The sequence below is a fragment of the Manis pentadactyla genome, chromosome 9, assembly GCF_030020395.1.
Source record: "Manis pentadactyla isolate mManPen7 chromosome 9, mManPen7.hap1, whole genome shotgun sequence".
NCBI lineage: Eukaryota > Metazoa > Chordata > Mammalia > Pholidota > Manidae > Manis > Manis pentadactyla.
In genome coordinates this window covers 11,736,525-11,763,776 of record NC_080027.1, presented here as the reverse complement: position 1 = coordinate 11,763,776, position 27,252 = coordinate 11,736,525, and the positions used below count along the sequence as shown (strand labels likewise).

General features: G+C 44.8%; 1 protein-coding gene across 2 annotated transcripts in view; it reads right to left on the bottom strand.

The window, feature by feature from the left end:
• The window catches only part of PC (pyruvate carboxylase), a 98,866-nt gene extending 75,410 nt beyond the window's left edge, over nucleotides 1–23,456 (bottom strand). The window contains exons 1-2 of one of the 2 annotated variants that reach the window (XM_036930445.2): nucleotides 23,353–23,456; nucleotides 18,849–18,885 (exon numbers count right to left, since the gene is read on the bottom strand). The gene's annotated coding sequence lies outside the window, so the exon portion shown is untranslated. Of the gene's footprint in view, nucleotides 1–18,848; nucleotides 18,886–22,301; nucleotides 23,059–23,352 lie in introns of those variants that run through there. The other variant, XM_036930461.2, reaches the window with a different exon arrangement.
• Nucleotides 23,457–27,252: the final 3,796 nt, after the last annotated feature.

The window sequence follows — 27,252 nt, the reverse complement described above, 5'->3', positions numbered from 1 at the left end:
CAAGATGAAAAGAGTTGAGTTATGGAAATGGATGATGGTGATGGTTACATTACAATGTGAATGCACATAATACCACTGAACTGTACACTTAAAAATGGTTACGATGGTAACTTTTACAGTATGAGTATTTTACAACAATCAGAAAAAATGAAAAATAAATGAAATAAGTAGCCTTTTCGGTATCAGACAACAGAAGGACAATATAAAGAGGTTTTTAAAAAAACAAAAACAAACAAGAATCAGGCCAGCATAAAATTACCAAGTTCAACTTGGCAGTAGCAGAATGACAATGGGGTATTCACATGGTCTCCCCAGGAATACAAAAAATGTGAAGATTATGGGGAATTTTAGAAATCAAAAGGGCAAAATATTTGGAAAAAGAACTAGGTGAAAGTTGGAATCTGCCACCAGAGACAAAGGGAACTAGAGTCTGAAATAGGATGTCATTTTTAAAAACCCTTAAGATATGTATTAATAATTGCCTGTGTGCTATTCCTACCCTCTAAGCAACTTTATCTATATAGTGAATGCTAGAGTGGACCTAGTCCCCAGAAAGACCTACTTGGTACAGATGGACCAACCACAGGATCTTTAAAACCAGAAGAGGCAGACCCCAGGGATTTCATCTTCCATTATAAATTCATAAAGTGGCTTTCTGGGACAAATCAGTGTCACATGAGTTTGAAGTGAGCAAGGCTGATTTCCAGGCCTCAAAGCACTACAATTCTACAGGAGTGGCCCAAACCACCTCCACAGTGTCACTGTGATGCAGTCTTATTCTCAAGTGTGAAAGCCAAAGACTTGTGAGAATGGAAGCCATATCCCTAGGGTATGCAAGGACCCCATCTTAAAAGCATTACTTTAAAGTTAAACAAGAGTGTTTCTAGCTGGGCAGGATTAAAGAGTGAGAGAAACAAGCCCCAAATGGAGTCACTTATGCCTCAAATGGAGTCACTTATGCTAAGCCCCACACCAGCAAACCAGGACTTAATATCTAACATAATTGCAGTTGCAACTTCTCCCAAAAATGTAATCTTAAACCAGTCAATCTGGAATTTCCTGGTCAGCAGTAATGAGGTAATCCACCTGACAGATCCATTTTGGCCCCAAAGAAAGATGAGGTAACCCACTATTTCCTTGTCTCTGTCCCTGTCCACCTACCAGTTTCTGATGTTGTTCAGCCCCTCAGAGCTCCTTCCTATTTGCTAGATGGGATATACTGCCTGATTCATGAATTACTGAATAAAGCCAACTAGATCCTCAAATTTACTCGATTTTTTTTTAACACCACCTATCCCCCTTGCTAAAATCACCTAAAAATGCTGGATAAAATGTGTGTGTGTCTGTGTGTACATGATTAGATCGATAGATAGATGATAGATAGATAGATAGATAGATAGATAGATAGATAGATAGATAGATAGATAGATAGATAGATATAGATAGATAGATAGATAGATAGATAGACAGACAAACTTTTTCTTAAACGCACAGACAAGTTAGCAAGAACACCAAGGAACACTCAGGCCTAAACCTAAGTGGAGGCAGAAACCCAGACAAACTAACTGAAGCTTTTGTCCTCAAGGCACCTGCAGTCCCAGGCAAGCTTGAGCTTCAGTTTTCAAAGACTCAAAAGGCACAGGTGCACAGCTCAGAGGCCACCCAAGGTGTGGGAAGTCTAAGGAGACCTGACCCCCAGTGAAGTTGGGACTTCCAGAGGCTACTTCCAAAGAGTAAGAGTGAACTGGAAACAAACCTGATGTACCTCTCCCCGCCCCCAAGAGCTACCTGCAAGAAAAATCAACTTATCTTGATCCTTGTCCTATCAGTCCCCCTGTGGTGCCTCTAAGGCAGTTACCTGGCTTGCCCTGATGGGTACCTGTTCCACCAGACATTAAGTTTTCAGGCTGGAAGGCTCTCCATCACCTCAAATGATTTCACTGCAAGGGCAAAACTCCTGCCCACCCAAGCCCAGAGTCCCACAAAGAGCCTGTGACATTGTGATAGAACATGAAATATATGTGTGGTCTTCGTCCCAGGTTCCTGGCACAGAGCTCCTAAAACTCTTGGAATTTCCTGAGTGGAAGGGGTAAGGAGAGCACCTTTTTATTCCTAATAAGCCCCTTTCAACCACACTTGAGTTATTGCTAATGAAGGACTCTTGGTGGGCCTCTAGACAGCTTCAGGATGGGGACTGGAGGCCAGAGGAACCAACCACGTGATTGGAGGGTTGGAACTCGCAGCCCTACTCCAGGAATCTCCAGAAGGATAGGGGCTGGAGACTTGAGTTAATTACCGAAGGCCAATCATGCCTGTATAATGGAACCTTCATGAATACCCTAAATAACAGGATTCAGGTTCCTGGTTGATGAACGCATCCACATGCAAGGAGGGTGGCACCCCTCCCCCACCCCAGCTCCATGGGGACAGAAGACCCCATGCTCAGGCTCCTTCTGGACCTCACCCAAAATACCCCTTTATCTGGCTGGTCATCTGTATGCTTTTAATATCCTTAATAATAAATCAGTAAACAGAAGTAAAGTGTTTCCCTAATTCTGTGAGCCATTTTAGCAAATCATCAAACCTAAGGTTATAAGAATCCCCTACTGATAGCCAGTCGGTCAGAAGTACAGGGACCACCTGGGACTTGTGATTGTCATCTGAAGTGGGGACCATCCTGGGGGACTAAGCCTTAATGTGTCTGGGCTAACTCTGGAGTTGGTGTCAGAGTCAGAGATTTTGTAAATGAAGGAAAAAGTGCCATACATTGTAAATGAAGGAAAAACACCATCAGAGACCCTTGGTTGGGACACGTCAATAACTGGACCCTTGGACTTGTTCTGCTGGGCCAGCTGACCTGGGACAAAAATCTCAAAAGAGGCAGTGTTGAAAATCCCCCAGGACCGTACATTTACTCGGAATGGCTGTACTTTCCCTCAGCCCCAGAAATGCTCTCCTACTGCCCCTCAGAGGAAGGCCTCTTCACCTGTGCGTTCCCTTCATCTGGGGAGGCGAGCCTTGAGAAGAGACCTGTCTCAGTTTTACTTAGAGTAAATCCATGTGCTGGCAGGCAGTTTCAGCTTCCACCTGTCCTGCCCTAGAAGTAAAGGGAGAGTGCCAAGTATCTGCTAGGCATTTCTCTCATGATCAGCCCTTCCAGCCTGGCCACCAAGCAGCAGGCAGCTTTGGCAGGCTCACTCCGAGAATGGCGCCCTGTTCTCTCACCCAGAGGCCGACAGCATCTGCTGCCGTAAGACCAGGAGAAAAGGAAGGTCCTCACAGGCAAGAGCTGGGGAAAACCAGCCTGGAATCATAGGACTCTGCTTGACCTCTTTCCTCTCCAGATAATGTTTTCTCCAGGTTAAGCTCTCAGGTCTAACTGCTCTGGTCTCATGCAAACTCAATCTTCTCCGGAAACTGAGTTGGGCTTACTAGCCCACTGCCAGAGATGGTACCCCATTCCCATTCACTATTTCTGTGCCTCTCCGCTTTTCCCCTGACCTTGGATCCTTCAACTGGATGAATGGGGTCGCTTTCCCAGCTCTGCATTTCAGGATGGAGGCAAATTGCATTTCAGATTGCAAAGTAGAGCTCTCCAAGTCCTCTTTCCACTTCACCCTCTGGCTACTTTCTTCCTGTGGCATTTTGCATCTGCTGTTTCTTTCCCAAGTCCAGGTGTGCACCAATGACACAGTATCCAAATTGCAACAACCACCTCTCAGAGCTCATCTCCCACCCTGATGACCTGCCTGTCCCCATTCCAGGTCAGCAGCCCACTACTTCCAGAAGAGTTCTTCAAATCCCCTTCACGTGTGGGTGGTCACCAGCTCAAGCATCTCAGAGACTTCTCATCCTGAATCCCAACAGGCAGCTGGGCATCCCCAGAACCATTCTTCCCAACAGCATCCATGCTTTCAACAGGGTTTCCAAATGTGCAGGTCCCGTGGGTTCAGCAGTGAACATGGCAGACGCAAAGCTCCACCCTCACAGAGCTTTTGTCATTTCCTCCTGTCAGCAAGGCTGGGACACCCTTCCCAATGCCTGGATTTTCTCATCCCCGTAACTTTGCTCCATTTGCCACTGGGTGCTGTCCCCTCCTCTCCACCAACCCAAATATGACAACCTCATTCAAGGACCAGCTCTCCCAAGAAGTCCTTCCTCAATAGCCACCCTCTGACAGTCCCCTCTGCTTGCAGGCCCCTGGCCTCATGTGTTCTACTCTGACAGTGAATCACCTTGGAACTGTTCTCCACTGGCACCATCAACACAGCTACCAAGATGTGTCCACTGGGCCACTTTACTAAGTTAGCTCACTGACTCCCCCAGTAGCCCCACTGGGAGGTGGTGGTGTCCATGTTTTACTGTGGAGGAAAACAAGGCTCAAAGAACTAAGGAACTTGCCAGAAGTGACAGAGCAGGGAGAGGGCTAAACCCAAACTCCACTCCTGCCTGATTCTAGAGCCCTGCTCTTAGCCACTTCCTGGTAATTTTCCACATTCATTTTTGCATTTAGCTTCTTACCTGGCACAGAAACAATACTCAGAAAATGGCAATTATGACTGTTCCTTGTTAAAGTCATCTCCTTGAGCAAGCATGTATTCTGCCCCACAAATGCATTCGGAGGGCAGGGCCACACGGTCAGGTCCTCTGGTCACTGTAGAGCACCCAGTCGAGAGCTGTGCCTGCCACAGGGAAGAACAGTTCCCGGGAATACTGCACAGTAATAACTTTTGCCCTTCTTGAACCACTCAGTCATTTGTGAAAACTCAGGATTAGATCATGGGGAATTTATTCTGCCAAATATTGAAACTGCCATTTAAGAATATCAGAAGTAAAAAGGGATGGAAACATGGCTCAGCTCAGCAGAAATACAGCAGCTGTTTTGCAACCCTCTGGAATGGGATAGTCAAAGGCTAGAAAGGCAAGGGAAACCTTAAGGCCTCACTGAAATGGCCTCGGGCAGCAAGGCAGGAGGAGACCCCGCCAGGCTCCCAACTAGCCACCAGTCCAAGTGACAACAAATGGCTTTCGTGATAGAAGTGGCAGATACCCATCGAGATCAATGTAAGGAGGAAAGACTGAGTTTCAGACCAGTCTGCTCAGCCCTGTGCACTGTGGCACTGCAGCGTCACCTTCTAATGCACTGCAGAACAGGAGGGAGAACCCGAGGCCAGGAATCAGGACTGCGGCTTCCAAAGCTTGGCTCTGCCTCTGGCTGGTGGAGCTGGGTGAGTCAACAAGCCCCTCTGAGCCTCTGGTCCACCATCTATAAACAGTGAAACCATGACCTTCACCAGGACCATTAAGAACTGTCCAGTGAAATGATACAACTATAAAGTGCTATGCACACATAAGGAACATAATCAATAAAAAAAGCAACAGAATACCAGCAGTTGGCTCCATGGTGTCCTGGGATGTGCTAGTTGAGATTCAACCCCAATATCTGCTGAAACCCCTATGGCTAAAGGCCAGGACAGAGGCTGCCAATACTATGTTAAGGCAGTTCTATTTTTCTTGAGGTAGAGGTTGAATTTATCTTTGGAGACAAAACTTTTTCCATATTGTAATTCCATTGTGCTACCCCCAAGCATTCAGTAAAATTTTGTGAAATGTCTAGCAATATTTTTTAAAGCTGTAAATTGAGAAGTTATTAGATTTATGTTTAAGGCAAAATAGGAATGAAGAGGGAGGCAACATCCCTGAGACAGGGAGAAGTAGGTGACTGAAGAAGAGAAGATGGGATAGAAGACTAACCAAGGAATAAGTACCCCAGGGAGATTTCATTCATGTAACAAATACTTTTTTGAGCTCCCACTAAGTTCCAGACATGGTAGAACATATAATAAGCATTTCTTAGGTATTTCTAGAACTACTTGGGGAGAGGAACTTTGTAAAAGACAGACTTCCCGCAGGTCAACTGTGAAAGGTGCTTGAGTATTGTTATTTAGGGACTAAACTGATATGTTATCACTGAAGATGTTAAGAGATCAGAGCATCTAAGACTTAAAGGTCAAATACAATGGAGGGTTTTGTCTCATGTGGCATCTATGTCCATCCCACTGCCTTCTGGCCTCCATAGTTTCCAAGGAGAAATAAGTCTTAATCTTTTCAAAGATTCCTTAGCCATGATGAGTTGCTTATCTCTTGCTGTTTTCAAGATTATGTCTAGATGTTTTCCTACTTGGAGTTCACTGAGCTGCTTGGGTGTGTAAATTATTTTTTCATCAACTTTGGGAAGTTTTTGGCCATTACTTCTTCAAATATTCCCTCTGCTCCTTAACTTCTGTCCTCTCCTTCTGCGACTCCCAGGGTGTGTATGTTGACAGGTTTGCTGGCGCTCTGCAGACACAGGAGGCTCTGTTCATTTTCCTTCATTCTGCTTTCTGTTCCTCACACTGGGTAATCCTAACTGACCTATATTCAAGTTTGCCAGTTCTCTCTTCTGCCTGCTCAACATTCCTGTTCTACCCTCTAACAACTTTTTCATTTCAGTTACTGTACTTTTTTTTCTTACGTTTTAGGTTTAAAATTCTCCATATCCCTGGCCACTTGATGCGCTGCCCTGTGGTAGAGCAGACTTTCCTATCTCTTATCTGAGAACAGAGATTCTGTAACTCAGTGATGTCACTGCCATCACTTAATATGCCCTCATGTACTGTTTATCATGTACCTTCACCACTTGAAGGGGGAACTCAGAGCCAAAGGTAAGGAGAGACTGTATTTGAAACTCCTGCAGAGCAGGAATGTAAGATGGTCTCCCACCCAAATTTCCTTTTCTTGGAATTTCATAGACCTTCACTCTTACCCACATGGGGCCACATAAGCATCAGACATTCTGGGGTGAGATCAGACTTCACTAACAATTTTCAATCAAGTCCCACTCATACCCACAAGCTTCCTGAGGCCTCACCCAGTGACCAAGATGGGAATGCAAGTCCACAACTGTTTATCATCTAAGATCCAAATCTTTAATAGGAATTTGATGGCAATGGCCCCTCCAGGGACACTGGTAGCTCTCCACAAGGAGGACAGGGAGAGGCTGGTGTTCTCACCAATTCTAGTGGGGTAAACTGAAGAACCAGAAAAGACCAGCATGGGTTTCAGGTACCAGAATTTCTTGGTAACCAAGCCTGACCAGAAACCAAGAACTTTTAAGAACCAGACTCCCTTTCTCTTCATTTGAAAATATCTAAGATATAGGAGGGAAATGCCAGACTTGGACTCAGAAGTGGCACTCAAATTCTAGTACTGTTGAGTCACTAGCATGACTTTGGAGCTAGTCCTTGGTCAAAGACTTGGGAGATGCATATAATCTATATTCCTCCTATTTTGTATTTTAATTCCATCTTTTTTTTTTTGGCCATAAGTACCTAAGAAATGAAGCCTTTAGTTGATTGAATCCAGTCACATGGTATGGCAGCAGGGTGGTGAAGTCAGAGTTCCATGAGAAGAGAGGATTAGGCAATGTCATGCGTCAATCTAGAGTACACAGGCTGTGAGACCATCCCCATTTGGAGGCAAAATGATGATGTCTCAGGGCTGGGGCTAGCAGTTCGGTTCAAAGCCCAAGCCTTAGTTTTTATTTGGCCAGGAAAGAATCTCTTGAATTATAAAGAAGTATCATCCAGTTAAGAAGGCAACTCCAAACATTGCTTAGGAAAGTACTTTACTATAGTTTGAGATCATATCATTATTTCCTTATTTCTTTAATTCCAGGAAGATACAGCATTATTAATAAATATGCCTAACAAAATAAATATGCCAACAAAATAAAACAATCATAATTTTGTGTTAAGAAATCTGTGTGTATCTGTTATTTTATGAACTTTAGTGTTCAAGGGAATTTGGTCTGTTCAGAGTAACAAGTTAGTCTCCAGATTTCAGTTAAAATATGTAACTGAGGATAGAAAGGATTAAAGATGGCAGCGTGAGAGGTGAGACAGAGATCTCCTCCTAAAACCACATATAATATGAAAATAAAACTTAATACAACTAATCCTGAAAAAGCAACAGGAAAGAAGGCTGCACCAGACTGCATACACCTGGAGAAAAGAGCAGACCTTACGGAACAGGGTAATGTACCAAAGCTGTGACCTGGCAGGGCCCAAGCCCTTCCCCGACCCCAGCTCACTGAAGGGAGAAAAAGAAACAGAGCAAGGAGGGAGTGGAGGCCTGGCACTGCTGAACACCTGGCCCTGGAGATCTGCTCTGGGAGCAGGAATCTACATTGCATGGTGCTCTGGTGATTTAGTGCGGTTGGAAAGCTAAGACAGGTGGAATACCTGGAGAGACAGAGATTCCAGCTGCTTGTGGAAAACAGGGATTCATATCTGGCTGATCTGGGTGGACAGTCTGAGAGACTTCCTAAAAGCGAGAGGGCTGGTGAAGGGGCAAGGACTGCACAGAGCTTACTGCTCAGGAGAAAGGACAGGTAGACAAAATTGTCTGGGTGCACTCTGCCCAGCAGGTTTGAAGCTTAAATGATCTTCAGGCACTCCATCTCCCTGGCTGGCTACACAGCTCCAAGGCCCCCACCGTGATACACAGCCACCCGTGTCTTCCTCCTGGCTAGCCTGCACCTGGCTCAGGCTTGCAAACCAGCAACACCTGCCATGACATCACACCAGCCAGAGGGAAGCCCCGCCTACAGCAGCTATAAACGCAAAGCATAGAGGCTTACACCTGTGGTTCTGGCAATGGAGACAGGCATAGCAGCCAGGAAGCAGGAAACAGCTCTTTCCTCCCCACAAGCACCAACACCACTCCCTGCAACCCCCAACATTGCTCCAGGGACTGAGCAGCTCCAGAGAGTAGAGCTTCTGGGCACTTGAGGGCACTACAAATTATGAAACGTCAAAGGAACCTGGTTCAAAGCAAAATTATGAATATACCTGAGAAAGATTCAAATGAAATTGACCTCATGAATCTTCCTGAGATTTCAAAATAAAAATCATTAACATGCTCATGGAGGTACAGAAAAATATTCAAGAACTCAGGCACAAATTTAGGATGGAGATCCAATCATTGAAGAAAACAATAGAGGGTATCAAAAGCAGATTAGATATGGTGGAGGAGATGATAAATGAAACAGAAATTAGGGAAGAGGAATACAAAGAAGCTGAGGCACAGAGAGAAGAAAGGATCTCTAACAATGAAAGAATACTGAGAGAACTGTGTGACAAATCCAGATGGAATAATATTCGTATTATAGGGGTACCAGAAGAAGAAGAGAGAAAAGGGATAGAAAGTGTCTTTGAGGAAGTAATTGCTGAAAACTTCCCCAATCTGTGGAAGGAGATAGTCTCTCAGGCCATGGAGGTGCACAGATCTCCCAACACAAGGGACCCAAGAAAGGCAACATCAAGACATATAACAATTAAAATGGCAAGATAAAGGATAAGGACAGACTATTAAAAGCAGCCAGAGACAAAAATAAGGTCACATACAAAGGAAAACCCATCAGGCTATCATCAGACTTCTCAGCAGAAACCATCTACAAGCTACAAGGAGGTGGCATGATATATTAAATGCAATGAAACAGAAAGGCCTCGAATCAAGAATACTTTATCCAGCAAGATTATCATTTAAATTTGAAGGAGGGATTAAACAATTTCCAGATAAGCAAAAGTTGAGAGAATTTAGCTCCCACAAACCATCTCTACAGTGTACATTGGAGGGACTGCTATAGATGGAAGTGTTCGTAAGGTTAAATAGCTGTCACCAGAGGTAACAAAAAGGGATAGACAAAGAGTACAGAATATGATACTTAATATATAAATAATGGAGGAGGAAGAAAAGGAGGGAAAAAAAAAAGAACCTTTAGACTGTGTTTGTAATAACATACTAAGTGAGTTAAGTTAGACTCTTAGACAGTAAGGAAGTTACCCTTGAACTTTTGGTAACCACGGATCTAAAGCCTGCAATGGCAAAAAGTACATATCTATCGATAATCACCCTAAATGTAAATGGTCTGAATGCACCAATCAAAAGACATAGAGTCACTGAATGGATAAAAAAACAAGACCCAACTATTTGCTGACTACAAGAGACTCACTTCAAACCCAAAGACATATACAGACTAAAAGTGAAGGGATGGAAAAAGATATTTCATGCAACTAACAGGGAGAAAAAAGCAGGAGTTGCAGTACTTGTATCAGACAAAATAGACTTCAAAACAAAGAAAGTCATAAGAGACAAAGAAGGACATTACATAATGAAAAGGGATCAATTCAACAAAAGGATATAACCATTATAAATGTCTATGCACTCAACACAGGAACACCTACATATGTGAAACAAATACTAACAGAATTAAAAGGGGAAATAGAATGTAATGCATTCATTCTACGAGACTTCAACACACCACTCACTCCAAAGGACAGATCAACCAGACAGAAAATAAGTAGAGACAGAGGCACTGAACAACGTATTAAAACAGATGGACCTAACGGACATCTACAGAACACTCCATTCAAAAGCAACAGGATACACAATCTTCTCAAGTGTACATGGAACATTTTCAAGAATAGATCATACACTAGGCCACAAAAAGAACCTCAGTAAATTAAAAAAGATTGAAATTGTACCAACCAGCTTCTCAGATCACAAAGATATGAAACTAGAAATAAATTACACAAAGAAAATGAAAAAGCCCACAAAAACATGGAGGCTTAATAACATGCGCCTAAATAATCAATGGATCAATGACCAAATAAAAACAGAGATCAAGCAATATATGGAGATAAATGACAACAATAATTCAACAACACAAAATCTGTGGGACACAACAAAGGCCGTGCTAAGAGGGAAATATATTGCAATACAGGCCTACGTCAGGAAAGAAGAACAATCCCAAATGAACAGTCTAAATTGACAATTAATGAAACTAGAAAAGGAAGAACAGATGAGGCCCAAAGTCAGTAGAAGGAGGGACATAACAAAGATTAAAGCAGAAATAAATAAAATTGCAAAGAATAAAACAATAGAAAGAATGAAAGTAGGAGCTGGTTCTTTGAGAAAATTAACAAAATAGATAAACACCTAGCCAGACTTATCAAGAAAAAAAGAGAATCTACAGACATAAACAGAATCAGAAATGAGAAAGGAAAAATCACTATGGACACAAGAGAAATACAAAGAATTATGAGAGAATACTATGAAAAATTATATGGTAACAAACTAGATAACCTAGAAGAAATGGGCAACTTCCTAGAAAAATACAACCTTCCAAGGCTGACCCAGGAAGAAACAGAAAATCTGAACAGACCAATTACCACCAACGAAATTGAATTGGTAGTCAAAAAACTACCTAAGAACAAAACTCTTGAACCAGATGGTTTCACTGCTGAATTTTATCAAACATTTAGTGAAGACCTAATACCCATCCTCCTTAAAGTTTTCCAAAAAGTAGAAGAGGAAGGAATACTCCCAAACTCATTCTATGAGGCCAACACCACTCTAATACCAAAAACAGGCAAAGACACCACAAAAAAAAAAAATTACAGACCAATATCCCTGATGAACATAGATGCAAAAATACTCAACAAAATATTAGCAAACCAAATTCAAAAATACATAAAAAAGATCATCCATCATGATCAAGTGGGATTCATTCCAGGGATGCAAGGATGGTACAACATTCGAAAATCCATCAACATCATCCACCACATCAACAAAAAGAAGGACAAAAACCACATGATCATCTCCATAGATGCTGAAAAAGCATTTGACAAAATTCAACATCCATTCATGATAAAAACCCTCAACAAAATGGGTATACAGGACAAGTACCTCAACATAATAAAGGCCATATATGACAAACCCACAGCCAACATTATACTTAACAGTGAGAAGCTGAAAGCTTTTCCTTTAAGATCAAGAACAAGACAAGGATGCCCACTCTCCCCACTTTTATTCAACATAGTTCTGGAGGTCTTAGCTATGGCAATCAGACAACAAAAAGAAATAAAAGGCATCCATTGGTAAGGAAGAAGTCAAACTGTCCCTGTTTGCAGATGACATGATATTGTACATAAAAAACCCTAAAGAATTCATTCCAAAACTACTAGATCTAATATCTGAATTCAGCAAAGTTGCAGGATACAAAGTTAATACACAGAATTCTGTTGCTTTCCTATACACTAATGATGAACTAGCAGAAAGAGAAATCAGGAAAACAATTCCATTCACAATTGCATCAAAAAGAATAAAATACCTAGGAATAAACCTAACCAAGGAAGTGAAAGACCTACACCCTGAAAACTACGGGACACTCCTAAGAAAATTAAAGAGGACACTAATAAATGGAAATTCATCCCTTGCTCCTGGCTAGGAAGAATTCATATTGTCAAAATGGCCATCCTGCCTAAAGCAATCTACAGATTCAATGCAATCCCTATCAAAATACCTATAGAATTCTTCAATGAACTAGAGCAAATAGTTCTAAAATTCATACAGAACTGCAAAAGACCCTGAATAGCCAAAGCAATCCTGAGAAGGAAGAATAAAGCAGGGAGAATTATTCTCCCTGACTTCAAGCTCTACTACAAAGCCACAGTAATCAAGACAATTTGGTACTGGCACAAGAACAGACCACAGACCAGTGGAACAAAATAGAGAGTCCAGATATTAACCCAAGCATATATGGTCAATTAATATACAATAAAGGAGCCATGGATATACGATGGGGAAACGACAGCCTCTTCAACAGCTGGTGTTGGCAAAACTGGACAGCTACATGTAAGAGAATGAAACTGGATTATTGTCCAACCCCATATACAAAAGTAAACTCAAAATGGATCAAAGACCTGAATGTAAGTCATGAAACCATAAAACTCTTAGAAAAAAGTATAGGCAAAAATCTCTTGGACATAAACATGAGCAACTTCTTCATGACCATATCTCCCCAGGCAAGGGAAACAAAAGCAAAAATGAATAAGTGGGACTGTATCAAACTAAAAAAGCTGTACAGCAAAGGATACCATCAGTAGAACAAAAAGACATCCTATAGTATGGGAGAATATATTCATAAATGATATGTCTGATAATGGGTTGACATCCAAAATATATAAAGAGCTCATGCACCTCAACAAACAAAAAAAACGAACAATGCAACTAAAAAATGGGCAGAGGAGCTGAACAGACACTTCTCCAAAGAAGAAATTCAGATGGCCAACAGGCACATGAAAAGATGTTCCACATCGCTAATCATTATAGAAATGCAAATTAAAACCACAATGAGATATCACCTCACACCAGTTAGGATGGCCACCATCCAAAAGACAAACAACAAGAAATGCTGGTGAGGATGTGGCAAAATGGGAACCCTCCTACACTGCTGGTGGGAATGTAAATTAGTTCAACCATTGTGGAAAGCAGTATGGAGGTTCCTCAAAAAACTCAAAATACTCAAGACAAATGCTGGGCAAAGAAGCTACAGGGCATAAATATGCAAACAAGTAAAAAGCTAACCTTTTCAAACAATAAGGCTTCCCTCTCACTTACCAACTTCACATTTCCCTGTATGGCCCCGGAAGATGACTGGGTAGCCAGAGACGGGTAAGATTCCTCAAGGGAGGAACAACCTAAGACAGGCACAGTCGCAGGGGGGCCATCAGGTGAGAAATTGGGGATCAACAGAGGTGAGGCTTAGAACCTCACCCCCCCTGTTCTGAGAGAAATCTTCTGCATACGTGGATGTTTTATTGCACTTGTCTAGCTTGGATTAACACATAGTCTACAGGCACACACCTGATCATCTACATTTGCTCTCTTACAACACTAAACTATGTTTTCTACCTTTATCTTGTATCTACCTACCACTTCAGCATTTTATTAAAAATAATAATAATAAAGAGAGAAATGTGGTATCCACATATAAATCAAGTATAAAAACCAAATGAGTATTCATATTTGAACTGACTGTTTATAGTTCATAATGCATGAGCAAAACCGAAAGTTTCTGTGATGACTGCCCTTGTACTGTTCACTATGTAACTTATTCATTGTGTAAGAATTTGTTCTACATGTAAGAACTTGTTTGTTATGCCTCAGAAGATTGGAGACTGATGAAAATTAGGCTTGGGGTGGATTAATGATTGTGCATTGAGCATTGACTCCCCTATACAGAATTTTATTGTCGTTAACAACCATTTGATCAATAAATATGAGAGATGCCCTCACAAAAAAAAAAAAAAAAAAAAAAAACGGGACAGACTTCCAATGGTAAAATAAATAAGTAACCGGGATGTAATGTATAGCATAAGGAATATAGTCAAGATATTGTAACAGCTTGGTAGGGTGATAGCTGGAACCTAGAATTATGTATATAAATGTTTTATCACTGTGTTGTACACTTGAAACTAATGTAATGTAATACTGTGCATCAACTACCCTTCAATAAATAAAAAATAATAATTAAAAAAAAAAAAAAAAGAAATGACCAAGGCAGTTCTTATACTTTTTAGACAAAGACACAATAAACCTGTGAAGAACTGACTGAACAAAAAAAAAAAAAAAAACTCAAAATAGAAATACCATTTGACCCAGGAATTCCACTCCTAGGAATTTACCCTAAGAATGCAGCAGCCCAGTTTGAAAAAGACAGATGCACCCCTATGTTTATCGCAGCACTATTTACAACAGCCAAGAAATGGAAGCAACCTAAGTGTCCAGCAGTAGATGAATGGGTAAAGAAGAGGTGGTACATATACACAATGGAATATTACTCAGCCATAAGAAGAAAACAAATCCTACCATTTGCAACAACATGGATGGAGCTAGAGGGTATTATGCTCAGTGAAATAAGCCAGGCGGAGAAAGACAAGTACCAAATGATTTCACTCATCTGTGGAGTATAACAACAAAGAATAAACTGAAGGAGCAAAACAGCAGCAGACTCACAGAACCCAAGAATGGGCTAAGTTACCAAAGGGAAAAGGACTGGGGAGGATGGGTGGGAAGGGAGGGATAAGGGGAAAAAGGGGCATTATGATTAGCACACATAATGTAGGGGTGGGGCATGGGGAAGGCAGTATAGCACAGAGAAGACAAGTAGTGATTCTATAGCATCTTACTACACTGACGGACAGTGACTGTCATGGGGTATGTGGTGGGGACTTGATAATGGGGAGAATCTAGTAACCACAATGTTGTTCATGTAAGTGTATATTAATGATACCGAAAAAATAAATAAATAAATAAACATTATTTTCTTGGGAAAAAAATGTAACTGAGTAGCTGGTTTAGACTTGTGATTTAAGTAGTAATTTTACTAATTTTGAAATCAATATGGCAGATGACAGATAAGCACACAAGACACTCAACATTATTAATTACCATAGAAATTCAAATTCAAATTCAGACCGTGAGATACCACTACACACCTTTTAGAATAGCTAAAATTAAAGTCTGACCATATCCAGAGCTGGAGAGGATATGGCAGGACTGCAACTCTTATACCCTGCTGGTGAGAATGTAAATGGTACAGCCACTCTGGAAGACAGCTGGACAGTTTAAGTTAACATACTCCTACCATGTGATCCGGCCACTCCACTCCTACACGTCTGCCTGAAAGGATATATATGTCCATACAAAAATTTGTACACAAATGCTCACTGAAGCTTTATTTAGAATCACCAGAAACTGGAAATAACTGAACTGACCAGAAGCAGGTGAATGGATAAACAAACTGTGGGATATCCACATAACAGTATTTTATTACTCAGCAATAAAAAGGAAAGAACTGTTGATACATGCAACCTGGGCAAATCTGTAAATAATGCTGAGTAAAAGAAGCCGGACAAAAATAATACATACTATATAGGATTCCACTTATGTATAACTCCAGAAAAATGCAAAATAATCTGCAATAACAGAAAAGAGTCCAGTGGTTACTTGGGGAGAGGCAGGGAGGGACTGGAGGGAAGGATTACAAAGGACACAGGGACATTTTTGGAGGTGTTGGATGTGTTCACTATCTTAATTGTGGTTATGGTTTCACAAGTGTGTACAAATGTCAAAACTTATACATTGTACACTTTTAAGTATGTGCCACTAGTCAAAACTACCTCAATAAAGCTATTCAAAAAAAATAAAACACAAAACAGTACAGGAATGTTAAAGAAACTTTAAGAGTCAGATTTATTAGACTTACAGGCATTATTTAAGTATTAGGGATGTTTATTAATCAGACAATTGGAAGTATAAAGTTGGGTGAAATTGGTAATTTTAACTTGAAATCTTCAAATGAGTTAAGTTTGAAAATGGGATCAAATATTAAAGGCTCCTTTAAGACTGATGTTAAGATTTTCTAGAATCAGTAATAGAACAGAAAGATTTCTAGGCTACACTTGAAAGCTAACCTTAATAGACTAACCTTTAAAAGAACTAAATTTTTGAGTTCGTAAGTTTAACACATCATAAATCAACTTTTTTTCAAAGTAACTTTCAAATAATCTTTGTTACACAAAAATATACATTAACAACACAGAGAAGACAAGTAGTGATTCTACAGCATCTTACTACGCTGATGGACAGTGACTGTAATGGGTTTTGTGGGGGGTACTTGGTGAAGGGGGGAGCCTAGTAAACATAATGTTCTTCATGTAATTGTAGATTATGATACCAAAATATTTAAAAAATATAAATTACACACACACACACACACACACACACACACACACACACACAAACAGGAGTAGGGTTTTGGCATCAAAAACCTCACCTGGACATGCCATTCATTAGTCACCTATTACCTGACCAAGTCACTTAGTCTCTCTGAACCTCTTTCAGAAAGAGTTTCCTCTTTCTGAGAAGAATGTTTCCAGAATAATATACTATCATTTCATATTAATAAGTTTCATACTGATGAGCAAGGCAGTAGTTAGTGAAAACCCTCAGAGAAGCATACAGTGATGTGTGATGTGAGAGCTCAGCAGCATGAGATCACTCCCGAGTAACCGCAGCCATTCCCAGACCCTGAGCTGACCGATGAGACCTGCAAGATGTGACAGACATAACCTCAGAGACTAAGCATGACTCAGCACAGCCAGATCACGGAATTTTCCCCAAGCCCTCGGCCAGGGATGGCTGTCGGTCAGGAGAAGAGCTGCCACATGTGGGGTTTGGCCCCTCTCCACACACAGCTGGTGGAAATGTACTTAGGGCAGCCTTGGATATACCAGCCTCACATCCTGCTCTGGCCTACAGATAAATCAGGACAAGGAGGGAAGAGTAGCCACAGTGAAGTCTGCTGGGATGACCTGGTTATGCCTTCTGGAAGAATACTTGAAAAAAAAACCTACATGCACGTCTCCAGAATCACCAAGGAGACAGCACAGGAGGACGGCAGGGCAGCAGTCTCCTATGGCAGAGCCTTAGCTCAGGTAACCAAAGCTCAGGGGCTCAGCAGGGACTTAGGGACTGAAGAGCCAAACACGCCTTGACAAATGAGATGACGTAGGAGAAGGCAGCCCTTCTTGGCAACCAATCTTCCCTTTCGCCTGATGGATTGGGAGAAAACATGCAGTAAAAGATGTTAAAAGTTGGGGGGGAAATTCCTGGATTCTGCTAATCGGCCTTCTCTGGGCCCGTTTTTCTGCTCCATAGGATAGGTGGTTTGGGGGTGGCCTTCACCCAATGGCCCCACCTCTCCTCAATGGGAGGCAAGTCAGAGCAGTAACATTCAACTCTATCAGCCAAGAATAGGAGAACAAGAGAGTAAGAAGGGAGAACAGGGCAGAGGAAACTTTGTGGAGGGTGGAGTCCATCAAAAGTCTAGAGGTATTTACATCCCATACCCATCTGCCTTTCCATTGCCCACTTTCTAGGCAAACTCAATCATAGGGTAAAAAACTGCTGGCCCAGGGCAAGAGAAGACAGTGGGAAAATCTCAGAAAGGAGAATAACTCCTGGGTCATGAAGAGTCACCTGAGAAAAACCCCGACACAATGGGTGGAAACCCAAGAAAAATCCTTACACAAAGGAATTATCACTCTGAGCACTAAACATGAGCTATGGAGGAAGTTGTCTCTGAGCCACAAAGTCCCCAGGGCACCTGTCTGTGAAATGGGGATGGCAGTTGGCCTGCCTTTGGATGAAGGGAAAAATGTTATCAGAGTCTGAAATGCAGGCAGGATGCTAGACAGACAGCGAGGACCATGTCTGGCTAGGATGCCCACAGGACTACAGCCGAAAACAGAACTGGACCACCAGGCAGACCCCAGTCCAGAGGGCTGTGGGATTCAGGCCGAGATGCATGCGGATCAATGCAATCAGGGGGAGCCTGTGTGAGAGGAAACCTTAAAAGCAGCAGGTGATACAGGGCAGTGCTGCCTGAGCACAGTGTGAGAGGGAGAAGGGACAGTGCCACCTCCGCCCCCTTGTCATGTGATCCCACAGCCTGAGGATCAATGCTCCAAGTGTTTCAACACCAGCTGACACAGCCGCCTCCTGTGCCCAGTGGCCTGCTCTACGAGTTGACTCAAGGGGTCTTCTCAGAGGCTGCCCAGCCCTGAGGATGCTTCTTGTGGCCCTGACGAGCCTCGCCACCCTGCCCTGACCGGCTTTCCAAACCACACTCTCCTAGAACTAGGGTCTCCCACTGAGGCTGGTCAGCTGCCAACTGGGGCCAGCAGGGAGCCAGATGTCACCTTCCTGTGGAAAACAAGAAAACCAAGAAAGACCTGGAATAGACAAGGACTGCTTACATTTCCCAAAAATCAGAGCTTGGCCCTTTTTACTTACTGAGCTTGATTAACTGGCATGCCAGGACAGCTAACATTTACAGCTGCTCCTGCAGGAGACCCACACGCACATCCCACTGACCTGGATTCAGGCACAGGACTTACCCTCAGTCTTTGTCAGCTCTCAGAAGGCAGGTGCTATCTAAAGTAAAAGAAAAAAGAAGTGTCATCCTAGTTTCTCCAGGCCCTCTCCAGAGAACCCAGGAGTAGCATGAGCATAGATTTAGAACCCAGAGAAGAACTGTTACTTTGCCTCCGCCTCAGAAGAATCTGGGGGCAGGGGGGAGCCCCAGAACAGCACAGAGCCAAGAGTACCCAGGGCTCTGTTGTTTAGCTTCCTGGGCTCTTCCCCCTACTCCCACCGACACTGAAAGCCTGTTTCCTCATCTGTGAAATGGGAGTAAGAACAACACCCCTTTCATAGGGTTCCAACGAGGTAACACACACAACACACTGGCACTGTACCTGGTACAGAGGACAAACTCAGACGTGAGTGACATGTGTAGTAAGAAATATTTAAGTAAAACCCTTTCTGGCACCGGCTACATAGAAGCAAGAAGTTCTAGAAACTTACTGTTTTATCTGAAGCACTTTTTACTCTTGTCCATCCCACCCAGCCCCAGCCTTCTTTCTCTGCAGTGCTGTCTCTAATCCCTCAGGAGCTATACCTCTCCTCGGATTCTCTGAGCCTGCTTCCTATCTCACTATGCAACGTGACACCATTTAAGAACTATCTTACATGACCTGAGAGCTGATATGTCTCCTATTTCCCTATTTCCTCAGATCCTTTCCTGCAGAGAGCCCTCATACACATGTATGTAAGAGTACACCCCATGTTCAGACCACAGAAGCCCACAGTTGGTGGTGTATGACGACTTTTTGGAGTTTAGAGAAAGCTTGTTTTTGAAAGGCCACACCTATCACTCAGCTCTAGCCACTGGTCAATAAAAAGAAAAACAGAGACATCAACAAGTCATCAAATAAACTGAATTCATGTTCTGCAAAAACCAGTTGCCTTGGTACATTATGTCAAGACTGAAAATGAATGTTTGGGGCACTCAACTCAATAAAATATTTACTGAGCACAAACCTTGCATAAGGTACATGCCAGAAGGTACAAGTGCCAAAAAGCAAGTTGCTGGGGACTGGCTAATATAGAGTAAAAAAACAGGATAATACATGAGAGGGACCCAAGAAGACACTGTGAGCCTGACAGCCGAGGGCAGACCTATAAACAAGGATCTAACAGAAGCTTTGCTATAGGGCTGTTATGATAATCAAATGGGATAAGAGAGGTAAGCAAGAGGCCTAGCAAGGTCCCTGCCACCCCAAAGTAAGAGCTCAATAAAGGTTGGCTTTGACTACAACAGTAAGCCATTATTTATCATTATTATTACTGAAAGAGAGAACCCACATCCAACTGCACAGATCTGGTAAAACTTAATGCAGGAAAGCCTGAGTCTTGAAGAGAAATTTAATTTTGACAGGACAAGGTAAGAGTGAAAACCCTGCAGGAAACAAGGTCACCAGGAACAAGAGTGGAGGAGGGACACTAGGAAGTGAGTTTGGGGGCAAGAGTGAAGAGTGTCATATGAGGGCTGAGGCAGAAGAGTATGCCTGGGGGGTTAAATGGAAGAACAAGCCCAATAGGTGGGATGGGATTTTTCATTCAACAGGTAAGAGGAAATGGTTTGTTCTTTTCCTCATTTTCCACTCTTCCACTCTCAGGTCCTATTCCCTTAGCAGTTTGGTGAAGTACCCACAGCTAAGACGAGAAGCAGCGAAGACAAAGAGGGGAGGGGATGGCCAATCAGGCCCAAGTGAGGTTTCCGAGTAAGCAGACCCCACTTCTGTGAAGGATGTCTCTGGATGAGAAGTCCCCAAACAGGCCCACTTTCTGGGTGTGGGGAGTAGGGGCCCATCTGGAACAGGGTAAGATGCTTCAGTGAGGCAGCCACAGAGAAGGCCCATGTGAATCCTCAAGGAAAATGTGTCCCTGGGGGAGGCATCCAGCCCATGTGCTAGAGAGAGAGATGGACAGTGTGGGGCCTGCCTGGGCCTCCCTGCAAGCTTCACTGACATGACAGTCATCTCTGCAGCCCCAAACGTGAATCCTATCCCAGCTCCCTGGCTTCCACCCTTCCCACAGATTTCCAATTTGAGCCATTTTCTACTGATTCATCCAAAACATTAGTCAAGCACCTACTTGTTCCGGCACTGTGTTAGGGACTCTGGGGACCCAGGGAAGAGGGACACAGAGAACTGTGACTTGGTGGTCCAGCCCCACCTTGGTCCCAAAGCCTTTGTGAGCAGTGTGGGGCAGACAGGCCCCAAGCACAGCACCCAGGGTACTGGGATACTGGAAGTGAGACAAGGAGAAAGCAAGGAGCAGGACCAAACAAAGGCGCAAGCCTGTATTGGCACATCAAAGGCAGGAGGGGCCAATGAGGCCACAGCCACCAGGACAAACCTCCCTGAGAGCTGATCCTGGAGGTGAGGACTGGCACAGAGAGGGTCAATCAAGCTGAATCAGGTTGAGTAGAGATAGGGTGCAAAGGGGACTTTGGGACAAATAGTGGAACCTGTGATGGCAAACTAATTCAATTCAACAAATAGATATTGAGCAATTATAGGGAACAAAGACCCTTCCTGCAGGGCAGAGCAAGGACTAAGAAACACAAGATGTCTGCTCACAAGTTGCTCCCTAGAACACTCTGCCTGGCCCTCAGAGCTCAACCGCATGCCCTGGTGCCTTTTGGCCCAATCAGTTCAGCCCTACCTGAACCTCAGCAAGTGCCCATGCCTAATACATCCCCTACAGGCCTCCTTGCAGCGACCAACCAAACTGCTCACACCCACCTGGGAGGCGCTATTTCCCCCACATTCTCCTTCCACCTTCCTCAGCCTTCCTCTTGCACGTTCTAGCCGCTTAAAACTCTCAGTCTTCTCTGTAATAAAACCTGTCGCTCAAGTCCCATCACTGCTTCTTCACTGCTGGTTCCAGTGGAACCAAAAGAGGCTCACAACTCACCTCTCTACAAAGTCATTCCCAGTCTGTCCCTGACCAGCCCCCAGCCAGTCCGTTTCTCCTCTCTGTGGCCTTAGTGTGTGCTTGGCCCCGATTTGCTTCCTAAACTTCCTCTTCCACGTCCTCCTCGGGGCCATACCTCACCCATACAGGCCCTCTACAAACATGTGCGCCAGGCTGACTTGCTGCTTAGGTTCCATTTCTTTTTCTCTCCCCCCATCAGTTCGTGGGCAGTTCTAGGTCAAGAATTAACCACATCTCCCGTGTCTTCTCCCAGCACCCAGTTTAGGGCTCTGAACATGATAGATGTGCAAAAGAATGTGATTAAGAGTTCAAGAGTTAAGATGAAGAGCAGGCGAACAGAAAAGCCACAGCTGCCAGTGGATAGAAATGCTGAGCACATCCACAGCCAGCATAAGAATCTGCATCACAAGGCAGGGGAAGGGTGACGTGGGAAGCCAAGCCCGGGTTGCCGGCAGCAGTGGGAAGGGAGCAACAGGGACGACAAAGACTTCTTGGTAAAGACTCACCAGGCTCTAGTTGTGACCTGGCAGACATCAGCACATCTCGGGGCCACGGTTTTCTCAGCTGCAGAATGGGGATAATGAGCCCGGGCCACCTCTCGCAATGAACAACCAGATTTTTAAGAATTTCAAAGCTACCAGGGACCTAGGGACCTGGTCTAACCCCAACATTTGTGAGATGAGGGAAGAGCTGCCCAGAGGTGAAACAACTCACTCAAAGTACACAAAGAAAGGCACGCTGGAAGGAACCTGCACGGCAGGTCCTCAATGCCAGGGCTTCTGACTCCGTGCCCAGGAGGGCACTTCCCGGAGCGCCTGCTGCTCCTCACTGCCCCCGGCCGAGTGCACTTTGCAAACTGTTTAAAGCTGTGATAATAATGGGCTGGGTCCAGCCCCACCTCGTCCTATCTGAGCAGCCTCGGACGAATCACTGTTTCTTCATCTAGAACGCAGTGGAACGGAGAATACCCCAACGGGTTACGAGGAAGATCCTACAGGAGGCGGACAGCCGGCACTCTGAACACGGGAAACCCTCGCCTTACACGCCACGGCTTTCTTCAGAGCTGAGCTTCCAGATGGCTGGGGAAAACTTGGGCTCCCGATTCTGACAGACGGGTGCGAACCCTCAGGGACCCCGCGCGAGGCATTTCAGGGCTCCGTGCGTCAGTTTCTACATCTGCAAAACGGGCCCGAGAGCAGGAATAAGGCCGCCAGCGGCCACAGGGGCGCGGGGCTGAAGAGGCCCGGCTGCGCCCGCACCTGAGGACTTCTGCAGGGCTGCGGAGCCGGGACTAGGCGTGGGGTCCAGGAGAGAGGGGGCGGGTCCGCGCCGGCAGTCCCCGCGCGAGGGGGAAGGGCGGAGGGGAGGGGAGGGGAGAGGCGGCGCACGTCGCGTCGCGCACCGCCCGCCGCCGTCTCCAGCCGTCACTCGTGAAGCCCGCGCCGCCTTGGCGCGCGCGATCCTTACATAAGGGTCCCCCGCCGCGGCGCCAGTGCACGCCCACCCGCTCCGACCCGCCGCGGGAAGAGGAAGGTGCGCAGCGCCGCCAGCACTCACCTCCTCTCCGCCGCCGCAAGTCGTAGCCACCGCCTCTGCCGCGGCGACTGGCGCTGACAGGGAACAGCTGAGGTCTCCGCGCAACCGAACTTGCTGCGGTCTCGGCCGCCCTTCAGACTTTCTATTGGCTCAGGCAGCCCAACCCCTCCTTTTATTGGACAGTATTCTCCGTCACTCAGCGCTCCCTGGCTCAAGACTCCTCCCTAAGGCCCTCTGCCCGTCACGTTTAAGCCTTGGCGCCCCACGTCAGCCCCGCCCCGCGCGTCCCCGGCGGGTCCCTGGATTAGTGGCGAGGCTGGGAGAGCCCGCCCCTGGCGCACCACCGCCTACTCCCTTGCCTTTAGAGCCCCACGTGGGCCGCTCAGCCGCGGCAGTGGCCCGCAATAGGCGGAAGTGGCCGGCTCCGACACGCTGTGGTTGGCTGTCTGCGGAGGTGGGGACGTGCGATTCATTCACCAGACTAGCACGTGTCTACCAAAGCCGCAAGCATAACAGACCGCACGGGGGCTCTGGGATCCGGCTTAGACGCAGAGACCAGCGAGTCTGGTAGAGAAGAGGTCGGAGGAAAGCGTTTGCGAGAGCAGAAGGAAGGAGATGGCGCTTGTGCCGCCGGGGTGTACGTGATTGTGTCCCTAGCAGATGTAGTTGGTGGTGATCTGCAGGTGGTGAGGAGTCTGCCTCTGGGGTGACCTTTGACAAGCAACCTCACCTCTAAGCCTCAGTTTCCTAATATGCAAATCCTGAGGTCACTCAGGACCTAGAGGGTTTGGAAGGCTTGGTTGAATGGAAAGCTTCCTAAACTGGACTCTGTGCCAACCGGAGTACGGGAATGACCAAAACAACCCAAAATTTCTGCCTAACAGACGATAAACAAATAAGATATACAGTACATCAGATGGTAATTAGGGCACGGAGGAAAAAAAAAACCTGCTTCCAGACAGTTGGGAGGATCAAGGTCTACGAGAACATTTTATTAACTAGGAATTGCTTATTGAGCATAGAGAGATACTACAACTCTATTCTAACTCCGTTGTGTCTGTCCAACTTCCTTGTCCTTCTTTCCACCTGTCTGGCAGAATTCCAACCTGGATCAATACAACACAACTATTTTAGTAGCAGAATAAGGATTAAAATCCCAATTCTCCAGATTCACATATTCATGCAATTGAGCAACAACTATGGGCCTGGAGCTATGCTGGAAACGGTGAAAAAGACAGCCTCCACCATCACATCATAGAGTTCACTTTCTATTAAGAATTCCAAGTCCAAGGACCCTTTCTTCCTCACAACTTTCTTCATACAGCAGGAGTTAAAGTTGTATGACCTTGGACAGGTCCCCTCCCTCTCTGGACTGAATGTCCTCATAAAAGGGGTTGGACTTGATGGACACTGAGTCTGCCTGTATCTACTCTTCTAGTGCGTCTACCTTAAGACTTCAGTCCTTCCTGCCTATATCTTATCTTCTCTGCTTTGTACATGTAAGATTGGGTCCCTGCATCCCTCAGACAGGGCAAGGTCATGCTCTAGGCCTGGCCATGCTACAGAGGCTGTGACATGTTGGCTCAGTCCTGGCTGGTCTCTGAACTCTTGGATCTAGAACAAAGGACCGGTGGCTTCACCCAGGTTCAGGAGACTCCCATGTCAACACCACCAGGTTGAGGACTGAAGGACTAATTTAATTGAGAACTAGGAAATGGACTGCTGTGAACAAAAGAAAAATTGATTTTGAACAGTTAGCTCAGACATACAAATTATCTATTTCAAGTTAGATTAGGAAACAAGACACCTCTCTATCCAGGCTCTTTCCCACCCTTAGGTTGAGTTCCCCAGTAGGACAAAGTTGGGTGTTCTATCCCAGACAGAGAAAACTGCTCAGGCAAAGGTCTGGATGGGGAGTCTAACATGGCTAGAAAAAGCATTTCTCAGTGTAAGCCTCTATGCCACTAGTGATGAAATCTCCTTGGGACAGGGTGCTATTAGGCAACATAGATTCCTGAGCCCTGCCCCTGGGTCCTATGCATATTAACCACCAACCCAGAGATCTTAGAATCACCAGCAGAATACCATTTAAGTCTATTTATGGGGAATGGGATCCCATGCACTGCATTGCTAGTTTTAGAAGCTGTCCAAAGAGTTGTAATGTTGGTCAGTGTTGAGACCCACTAAGAGACCAAGAGAAATTGTTACCCAGACTGCCCTGGTGGTAAGAATTCCCCGGGGCTCTTTAAAAAAACAAAAGAGATTCCTGGACCCTGGCCTCTGGATTATGATTCAGTAAGAATTCAGTAAATCTGGGGTGGGGCCCAAGAATCCTGTTATTTATTTATTTTTTTTAACAAGCCTCAACTGATTCTTCAGGCACGGAAACTTGAGAAACTTGGCTGAGTTTCTAGGAGGATGCAGGGGAGAGTGATGTGGGACAGATAGGCTGAGACCAGCCTGTGGAAGGCTGGCTAGTCTAACTCCAGTGTATAGAGCACAGGCAGCAGATTTCTGTTGGGAGGGTGTGGTTCAGGGGAGGGAAGGAGGGGCTGCTAAGCAGCTCATGGGCTCTTGTTGGGCTGGGAGTTTGTCTTATTGCTTCTTATTGATCACTTTCTGGAAAGTTCTTGATTTTTGTTTATCTTCTCTACTCACATCCACTCCTCACATTTGAATGTTACCTCTACAAGAGTTGAGTCTGGCACACAGTAGATGTTTAAATGGTTGGCAAATGAAGGAATGGGAGTCATCAGCCCACATTTAGTGGGGAATGGGACTGCTCCAGAGGCCAAGTGGGGCCCACGGGGCACCGCATTTAAGGGGAAGGGAAAAGTGAGGGAGAAGGAGACTTTGACAATGCCCTGATCTTTACCAGAAAGAGGATGCGGTGGTGGGAGACAGGAGACAGACACTCTGCAACCATCTCAGCAGCACCCTATGCAGAGAGGCAGTAAAAAGGAGCTGCTTTCCTGTCCCCAGGCTGCTCCCAGACCAGTGGGGGACATAGACATCAAAGTACTAGATTTCAAAACGGAAGTGCTGTACTAGAGATAATTGCCAGAGTGCTATGGGACTCCAAGGAGGGGTCCCTTTCCCCATGAGAGGGGCCTTGGAGAGCTTCCAGAGGGGGCAATGCCTTGGCTAAGTCAATAGATAGGGAGATGGATAGATAGAATGATGATTGATAGATAGATAGATAGATAGATAGATAGATAGATAGATAGATAGATAAATGATAGAATGGTAAATTGAAGCTTATCAGATGAATATATTGGTCAAAGGAATCCCATACACAGCCCAAAGTCAGGGAGGCATGATGGATCAAGGCATGGAGGGGGTCAGGAAGTACAGTCTGAGAGGAGGCTGTTGGGGAGCCAGGAGCAGTTAGGACTAAGGAGTCTTGGATAAACAGAAACATGCAGGTGCATTGAGACTCCCAGACAAAACCACAGAGCCCTCAAACTGCAGATCACCATGAGTCCAGAAATAGCCCATCCCTTTGTGTTTACAGTTCAGATGGCTGGCCTTGCCCTGAGGATCTCACAAGGACAACCTACATGCCCCAGACCCCCATACTGGGATGATGAAAGTTACATTAAAAAAAAAATGAACCAACTTCTGGTATCTGGAGCCTTAGATAGCCTGACTGCTGGTGAGACCTCAGGGTTAAACCCTTAGTGTTGGAAAGACAGGGCACAGTTCCAGGCCAGTGGTGAATATGCCCATTCACTGACAGAAGAATGACAAAACAGCCCTTTGCCACAGGTTGCAGTTGTGCATTCTATTTTTCTAAGTGACACAGAATGTTCAGGGTGGTTCAGGATATGTTTCCCTCCCCACAAGGCCCTCCAGTCTGGGCCACTCCACCCAGGCTCTTGCAGGTATGCCCATACACAGCTGCCTCTAGCCCAAGCTGTG